This window comes from Morone saxatilis, unplaced genomic scaffold, assembly GCF_004916995.1.
Source record: "Morone saxatilis isolate NCDOM2014 unplaced genomic scaffold, NCSU_SB_2.0 Contig18, whole genome shotgun sequence".
In the NCBI taxonomy this organism is placed as follows: domain Eukaryota; kingdom Metazoa; phylum Chordata; class Actinopteri; family Moronidae; genus Morone; species Morone saxatilis.
The window spans coordinates 17,628,846-17,637,463 of record NW_023339740.1 but is presented as its reverse complement, the minus strand read 5'-3'; positions in this window follow the sequence as shown (position 1 = coordinate 17,637,463).

Below are 8,618 nucleotides of genomic sequence, written 5' to 3'. Positions count from 1 at the left end.
GGCTGCTGTATAAACAGATAATGATTGAAAATATAGTAAAACACTGTTTTAATAATATAAAATCGGACTTTATAGGATAAATTATCATTGAAAAGTACTGTATACAATACTTCAGATGTCCTTACAGCTGCTCACAACTATTAAGTAGTTATCCAGCATTTCAAAGTTGACAAAAAATGAGTAATTTACCCAGAAAATGCAAATAAAAGCACCACCTCACTCACTTAGCACTGATGAAATATATGAAAACATGTCTTAATGTTTCCGGTGTGAGGCATGTAAAAGTCTATGTCTGGAAACGGATTCCGTTTACCTGAAATGACTGGGCATGTGGCTGCATGGGGCAGTTCCTAACCTGTCCTGAGGAGGACCCCCCTGAGGGTCAAACTGTGGCAGCTGGTATGTTTCTAAAAACAGGCAACCCCCCCCCGCCTCCTCCTCACTCCTTCCTCCCCCTCCTCCTCCTCTGTTCTTCATAGCAGATGCTGATCTCTGTCTGTCTTCAGAAGAAAGTAATTATTGAGTCAGAGGGAAAGACACACCTCCTTTTAATAAACCCACATCAAATCATCTGATGACTGACAGCCTCAGAGTGTGACTCACGTGTAGGACGGAAACGGAGAGTGAAAAGGTTCAACAATAACAAAGAGAAAACTGAATTAGAGGTCTTAAGAGAGGTAGAGTCATGCAGTCAGGACAGAGCTTCAGGCACCAGACATCCCAGGCTTTTCATCCCCCTTCATTTCTCTCCTCATAAACACCATTTTCCTCCTCCACCACCTCCCCTATCTTTTTAGCTGCTCTCCCCTCCCTCTCTCTCTCTCCCTGTCTGTCTGACTGTATGACTCTTACCCTCTGTCCTATGTCAGCTCAGCCTATTACATAAGGTTGACCTGGTAAAATTCCACAGTGCTCGCTTGCTCCCTGCTTCTCTAACTTCCAAGTGTTTCACTCCGTAGCGACAACAATTTGTTACTGTTCAGATCCAGCCGCCCACTCATAGGATGTTTTTCCAGCTGCTCACAAACAGGCTACCTCACTTCAAATGAGGCTTGAATGGTGGAGAGGCTTTACTTTTAAGAGAGTCCATCATGTGAAAGCACTGTGTGTCATTGTTGTGAGTGGTCTTGCCTCCCGGTCTGAAGCATCTCCTGAAGCTACTCATGTGACCTGGGGGCGCTTTGGCTGCCACTCATTCGAAGAACATGAAACGGCTCTTTTATTCATAGGGAAATGAAAATTGGCTTGTCTGGCTAAATGTGCACACTGTGAGCATCAGATTGTCTATTTGATATGGCAGTAGTACTAACTTATTTCACCATATTTAGTTTGTTATTTTAAGGTCATTGTACACATGCTTCAAAGTTTAACAGCGTTTTTTATCGTGTGCAACTGTAATAAACAAAAATCATAATGTTTTAATACAAATTAAACCTGCAATAATGTATTTTTTGGCCACTTGGGGGGCAGTGGAAACAACAGACATTTCACCTTTTACATATATATGGCGAATCTGTTAGCAAACAGTTGCTTACACATCCAGCAGTTAAGGATTTTTATGATAATTTTACCCACCTGATTAACGTTCTCCAATATTCACTCTCTTTTAGCTCTGTTTTTGGTCTCCACCAACTGAGTGTCTAGCTGCTAAATAATCCACTGTGTTCACCAGCTAGTTTCAAACTCTCTGTCTAACTGCTGTTTGAGCTGGACAGGTAGTGTACAGTAGGTCTTCAATGCTTTTTTGCTGAACAAAAACGCTAGGAGAATGAGATAGTGAATCAAAACAGTAAAGTTGGTGACCGGAGAGCTAAACAATGAGCTGAAACTTGCTATAAAGCTCTGTAAAGCCAGAGGAACTGCAGATTCAGGTGATAATTCTCTGTAGGTTCATCGCAACAAGTGACCCCTTTCACATTATTTTTACATTGTCATTTGATATGTAATTATGATAAAAATATAAATCATAGCTGATACGATGTATTTGAACACTTTAGTCTCACTCGTTTTAACTTTTGATTGCTGTCAGTTTTATCTTTACTTTAAAACAGCTCACATCACCAGTTCCAGCAGGTAAAAACCGCAGCAAGAGATCAGACTAACTCCAGAGATCACAGATAACTCGTCTGATGAGTCACAGACCCAAGGATGACAGATGAGACTGATCAGTTAACTTTGGGATGTAACACGACACCACAGGAGTGCACACACACTTAAACACACGGATACTCAAACATGACAGATATAAAAGTCAGATATTAAGTGCTTTCTGCTGCATTACTCATGTTCATTTGAAATCCATAGGTACACAGAGTGGAACATCAATAAAATGGATCAGTTACACACATCCTGGCTGATGCAATTTACAAACAGACTGTGCTGTCTGGACATACATATGTGGAAGGAAAAAAAACAGAAAGTAGTGAGAGCTCTATTCATTTCTTTCTTTCTTTTTCTAAGCACCGACATCAGCACGAATCATATCCGAAAATGTCTATATAGTATGATCATAATGATGTTCCTTATCAGATGACCAAATAACACCAATGTGCAAAATAACAACTGAGCACAGAGTTCTGTTTAACATTTACAGTGTGTGGTAAGTGCATTTATTCAACTTTAGCTTTGTAGGAGTCTGGCATTGGTTGTACAACACAAACTGTACTAATCTCCAGTTCATTAGTCCATAATGTTACAGCTGTGACAACCTAGCTATCTAAACATTGTGCATTTGCACAGACTGAAAGATAACTGAATCAATACATTGATGTCGGAAATTCAAGGTCCTTGGTCATTCTGTCGCTCCCCCTACCCCCTCCAACTTTCTGCCCTCACAGTCTGAATAAATCATGCAACATTTCCAAGACTTAAAATAGGAACTTTGGCGTGACAACTGTGCAAGTCAGTTGTTTGCCAAACCCTTTTCATTTCACACACAGAACAAGCTTCCAGCACAAGGTGAAACACTTTTCTCTTTGTTGCTCATATAATTCAACAAGCTCATAAAATTGCTAATGCTTCGAGCCCATGGGCTGCTGTGACTCAGTCATTCACTGCTGCTGTAAGTAGCAGAGCAGACTGGCAGAGATGAAGCCAAACACTCTTGTCCCTGATTTGAACTGTACATGCTACCCCCCCTCCCCCTCTCCCTCCCCTGACCTGTAGGTTAGTCAATCCAGTGTGCAAATATCATTGTTCGAGGACTTGGACTTCACTGACGATGTTAAAAGAATCTGTATAATTTGTATGTCCTTTTTGTGGAATTTTATCATATCTTTCTTACTGCTGTGTACAGGAAAATGTTAACAGTAGCCATGAAATAAACCTCCACAGAATCACGTGATAAGTTCAAGCATTGGCTGACTTGAAATCGACTTTAAGTACAATAAAACAATGCACAATGATGTAGCCCATTGTTTATATATCCCTGCACATGTGAATGTATGTACAAATACAAGTTGCAACACACTTGTGAGCCACACGCACACACACACACAGGCTGAAGACACGAAGAAGAACAAGTTTTACTGCTGGCAGGGGGGAGGATGAATCCTTTATTTAACCCTTCAAGGTGAGGTAAAATCACCTCCATAACACGCACGTGTTCAGGCTGTGATAACACGCACAAGCTTTTCTGCATGATGTTGTAAATTGAGCCATGTTACACCACCATGGCTGGTTCAACCCTGCCCAGCAGCCCCCGCTGTCGCACAACAGGATCTCGTCGTTCCCACATTTTCTCCAGCGTCATTGCCACAGAGCTGATCAAGACAGATGGTCTCATGTCCAGCAGCACAGTTTAGTATTCTGCTGCCTGGCTGCATGGACTCGCTGGCTGGCTGTACTCACTCTGCACAGAGAGGCTGGCTAATCATTTGTCAGCCCCTGTGGGGTATGAGGCCAACATGTCAACAACGGGCCCAGTGTTTCTAAGGCCAGCGATGGAGATTAGAGAGCGAGGCTGATCTGGCCATTCTGCAGGCAAAGGGGGGAGGGGGTGTAGTGGGAGGGAAGCAGGGCAAAAGGAAGCAAGGGAGAGAGGGTGGTATTCCTGGGTCTCTCTCTGGGAGGGAATGTAACCCAGACTGTGTTTTGCAATGGTCACGGCCATTTGGAACTGACAGAAGGGGCACTAGTGGCACATTATGTTTGCCACAGTACATTACCACTTTCACAAAGGCACAAAGCACCCTAACGTGCAAGACTGTCTGTTTCTTCACATCAGGTTGCACGTTCCCTTGATCCCTGATGCAAAGAGCGTCTATGTTTTCTCAATCCAAGAGGTGTTGTGCAACAGTGTTTCCTTCATTGCAGGTCAAAAGGCTAACCCACGGAAATCTACAGACTAACACAGGAAAATTGTTTTAAGCTTTCAGTACAAAACTTGTTTCTACAGAGTGAACCAAAACATTAGGACCAAGAAAGTAATTTCAGCATTTACGCAGGTTGACTCCCCTCTGTTATCAGTTGTTCAAACAGCCCTGTGCTACACAGTGTACCTGCTGCCCACACAGCTACAGGAAGCTCCACCTTCGCTCCATCACCAGAACAACACAATAGGTCTCCTTCTGAGTTTTCTCACCTCAGGCCTGTAGCTCCTCATAACATAAATATTACCATTCTGTGTAAAGTAAAGATTTCAAACAGACCTACAGGCAAGGCAGACTGTGTGAATCCAGTGGGTGAAGATGATAAAATACACACATCTGACATCTAGTGGCTGAGTTATGTAAATGCCAGCACTCAGTAGATGGTGTACTTGATGCACCAGGGTGAATAAATGAACATAAACTGTACAGTTTCAAGGCCGACAGAGTCATCCCAGACTAAAGTATAAGTGTGGACCAAATTTTAAAGGGTCAGTTCACCTAAATTATGGAAACACATTTTCTCACTTACCTCTAGTGTTATTAAGTTAAGTCAAGTAAATTTTATTTATAGAGCTGCAACGTAATCAGTGGATTAATTGATTAGTTGATTGTATTAAATTAATCAGCAATTATTGGTAATAAAGTAATTAGTAATTTCAGTCATTTTTAAGCTAAAATGCCAAATTTGATGGATACAGGTTCTCAAATGTGAGACTGCTGGTTCTTCTAGACCTTACATTGAAGTAAATTATCTAAATATCTAATAAGACATTTGAAGACATCACCTTGGACATTTTCAACAAGAAATTTTTCAACAAGAAAAGTCTGATAAATTCCCTCGAGTGATGTCTCTTGAGTCGGTTGGTGCTGCAGACTATAAGTTTGAAAATGAGAAAAAGAAAGAGTTAGAAAGAAGTTATCTCAGCTCGCTCCTCATCCCAGCTTGAGGTTAGTGGCTCGAGGCTACATAAGACACTACTGGCATAACAAATCAACATCTCCAACCAAACTGTCTGCTGAGTTGCATTGTGGGTTATGTAGGTGCCAAGGAAGAAGAATGTGTAGAATAAAAAAGACAATATTTCTGTTTTTGCTGCATCAATTTAGATCTTTTTTGAACTCTCTATTGTGAGTCCAACAATGTTATCAAATTGTTTTCAATAAAAACAGTTTGACAGCAAAATATGTGGATTATCCAGAGTAACTGGGGCATTGCTCTTTTTTTCAATGCTAATGCCCCACAAACAAAACTCCATTCCCTTTATTTGTGATTGAAGTAGAAATCAATATCCAATCAATATCACAAAACCCTGAAAAATAAAACAGAAACTACTTGCATGGTAATTTTGAAATTACCCTGTTATCTGAGGTTTAACAAGAATTCATCCTAGTGAGCACACTACATCTACCAGCAATAAACTACAACATTGTTGTTATGCATTTACTGTTGAATGAACCATCCAGTGGTGGATTATTTTTATGACCATCAATTGTCCCAGTGTAATCATAGTGATTTTCCATGTGCCAGTTGTGTCGTCAGGCCAATGAGAAATTACTTAATACCTAGAAACAAAACAGAAAATGTGTTTGCATGCGTGTGACAGTGGCGTAGATCATCAATGAAAGTTTTCCCTAGCTACAACACACAACAAGGCAAAAGGTGATTTCATGCTTGAGAAAGAAAGCTGCTCAAACATAAACAAGATGTTAATCTGAATGCACTGTCTGCACACAACAACGGTGCAGAAACACTGAGCCCACACTAATCACACACAAGATCCAGTCAAAGACGGGTATGCAATTTTAAATGTATCTGCAAATAAAGTGATTCTGACTATTCACAGGGAGGATAAAATCTTAAATACTGGCTTGTGATAGAAGAATGAACTGTAGGTGGAACGATCAGACAGGCAGTACTAAAGAAAAACATTGAGTTTCATCACCGGCCTTCTTACGTCAAGATGACTAACAAGATAGACGAGAGAATACCTCCTTTATGTCCCTGAACAAACCCTTCCTGTAACTGATGCGTCCTCAAATCAGGCATGTTCACCACAAAAGATAAGTGTAAATGGAAAAAATGGTAATGAAAGTACAGAAAAGTTTCAATCACGTATAATTACAAGAGCTTAAGATAAATGTGTGTTGTTTAAAAGCAATTCATTGTGTAAGTGAAGGTAGGAACTGACATGTCAAAGTAAGCTTCAACTAAACTTATATCATTCATGAATGACAAAAAACTGTAAAAGATTGTAAATTCAAGTTGTAAGCTTTGCATTAATTGTACTGCGCTGCAGCTTTCTCTGCCTGCTTTAGCAACTAATTTCTAACCTATTAATCAAATGAGAGTCATGTGATTCGGAATAATACTTTCGTCCATGTGGTGCAAATAAGAGCCCACTCCTTCCCCTGACTCTGTTTGGGACTTTGTATGAAAGTGAGTATGCAGACATCAAAAAACATTTAAGCTAGTTCTTAATGTTTTTTCTGAAAAACCCAACTCCTTCCTCATTCGTAGAATGCGTTTCTGTTTTTTATTTGTTGTTATTTGTGCAGCAATATCTAGTGCATATCCTCAAGCCTCTGACATGTGCACTAAAAATTACTTTCATCCACTTTCATTTTTCCATATTAAAGTCTTACTTTAGTGCAATACACAAAAAAGATGTGTGCCAACTGAATGTTGCCTCCAGAAAGAACGCTGAAAAAACAATGGTTTAACTCATATTGAGCCTTTGTTCGAGAGACGGGTCTGCCTTGTTCACTGTTTGGATTAAATTTAAAGAAAATTAAACCGATTCTTACAAGACTATTTTTATTCATCCATCTATTCATTATCTATAACTGCTTATCCTGGTTGTGGGATGGCAGAAAGGTGAAATAATGTCATTCCTCAGGGAGTATTTTTGGTTATTATGAAAAAATCTTCAGACTTTCATGTTGAAATACATAACAAGCAGTGCAACTACAGACTTCAAGAAGTGTCATGTTAACAGGACGTTTAAAAATGCAGCTTGCAAGTTTAAGTATTAGCTTGAAATATGGAAATGTATTTGCCATTGCCTCAGGACCTTAATCCTCTGGGCAAGGAATTTAAAACAATAAACACATTAAACTGTATATTCATTCAGAAGAACCTAATTGAGGTTAGGGTAAAAAAGGGAAACTTCATGAAAACAACATTTTATTCAAACTATTTATTCCAAAAATTTTAGTCAAGCATCTTATCATTTGTTCTTTCACCAGAGGCCAACTGGATAGAGAAGCTGTTGGCAAAGATGGATGCAAGCGGTGGTTTGGATGTTAGGAATGTCACTTTAATCATTTTCCAGCTAGTGTTTTCATGTTTGCCTGAATTCACATTGGTTTTGTCTGGGTGCTCAAGTTTCCTCCCACAGTCCAAAGACTTGTCAAGGCTTGTCAGGTGGACAGGAGGCTCTTAAAGAGTCTGTTGTTATTGATAAACAGTCGATGGCGTTTCTCTGCATTCAGTGTGGCGTAGCTTTTGTCCCCTTTCTAGTGGTATGTATTGTGCTATTTCATACAAATGTAATTCAAAAGGTTTTACATAATAATAAGACATTAAAACAAAGAAGCTACGTGGACTTCATAATTCTCTGTCAAAGAGCTTTAAAAACAAGTACTGTAGCAGCAATTATTATTATTATTAGCAATTATAATTATAATTATAACTTATGAAGAAGACATTTAAAAGACTGTATGTCTGTAGTTTTATGCAAATAGCTTGGGAGGAAAGGTGTATATTTGCTTGTATGTATGACAAACATCCAGTGCTGGTTTTGAATGCAAATATACATGCAAAACCAACATTGAGGTGAATGCAAAATATGATGACAAGAAACTGACAACATGCAATAAAATGAGCTTAGCACGGTATTATGAGCATTAGTAGTATCTACGTTGATACTTGTTACTGGTTTTCATAAACACACACTGGTTGCAGGGACTGGGTTAGTGTACATAGTATACATTTTCACTAAAATGACATGGTAAGCCACCCATAAAAAAACACTAACATTTGCAAAGTGATATATTTGAGGTTTTGCTGTGATAACAACTTCGGGTGGGTAGGAAAAAGGGGGATTTAGTGTGCTTATGTGCTCATCTCCTGAGAGATAGTTACACCAAAGAGAATCAAAGAGCAAACCACAAGCAAATGTCAGGAAAATGCTCCGGAAAGATATAACCAACCTGCACAATACACACATATACATATACACACACACA